This window comes from Austrofundulus limnaeus, unplaced genomic scaffold, assembly GCF_001266775.1.
Source record: "Austrofundulus limnaeus strain Quisiro unplaced genomic scaffold, Austrofundulus_limnaeus-1.0 Scaffold89, whole genome shotgun sequence".
NCBI lineage: Eukaryota > Metazoa > Chordata > Actinopteri > Cyprinodontiformes > Rivulidae > Austrofundulus > Austrofundulus limnaeus.
The window spans coordinates 1415097-1416307 of NW_013952491.1; positions in this window are offsets into that span (position 1 = coordinate 1415097).

The following is a 1211-nucleotide window of genomic DNA, read 5'->3' on the forward strand; positions in this document are numbered from 1 at the left end:
TGGTATGCCATACTTGATTATTTACGTATATGATACAATGGCCTGCCATATATCTGTTAAATGTTTCAGCAGTCTGCCATATTTGATTATTTATATGATACAATGGCCTGCCTCATTGTTATAATATGATGAGCAGCCATATAGATATGATGCAATAGCTGGCCATTTATTTGTTAGATGTTTCAATGGTCTACCATACTTGATAATATATATATGATACAATGGCCTGCCATATAGTTATGATACAATGGGCTGTTGTACATGGTAAACTATATGTTGCCATGGCTTGCCATACATTTACTTTTTATTTTTGTCTAGTTTCAAAACAGTTTTCAGATTCAAATATTTTTTTCAGTTCCAAAAGTTTTATTTCAGTTTTAAATTTATTTAATTTTTTCAACAAACTTTATGGCTCTGATTTAACTCCGTGTACGTTTTTTTTTTTTTTTGTTTAATTTAAAATCTATAGTTTAGGTTCATTTTTGGGTCCTTCTGTTTCTCTTTTATCCCTTTTTTTGTTATGGTAAACTGGTGAAAGCTAAAAACAATATCTTTGTTTGAACCCATGCATTCCTTCAAGGACATTCTTTAATTTTTATTTTATTCACAAGAATCAGTTCACCTTTGTACAGTTAAAGTTTGTCTGAGTTTAAAAAAAAAAGATTTTAGGGTCATAAAAGCAACTTTCTCTGCTGCCCCAAGTCTGACCTCTGCAACATCTCCATCCCTTTTAAAGCAGGTTAAAAAAATAATGACTGAATGAGTCTGAGCCATCAGCAAGTCTGAATGTAAAAAAATCTGAGCCCACGGAGAATTATTAAAAATCTTTCAAGGCTTCCCCCATTAGTCAGGAGGAAGCAGCTGCCGAGGCTGGAGCTGATCGGAGCTCGCTGGCCTGAATCTGAATGACGAACTTTTTAAAAACTTAAACGTGTCTGCTCAGAGGTTTCAGAATAAAATCACTCAAAACACTTCAAAAATTGTTTCTTGGTGGGAAAAAAAAGAGACAAATTTATCTTTTTATCTTTCAGAAACTTCAGGAATCAACTAAAATGTCAATATGGAAGAATTTAAAGTGTTCAGATTATGAAGTCAGCCTGAAGGAGACATGTTGGAGCAGAAAGAAGATCGATCAAATTCCACCTTTTCAGGTTACGATTTAAAGATGCACAGACTCTCTCTCTCTCTCTCTCTCTCTCTCTCTCTCTCTC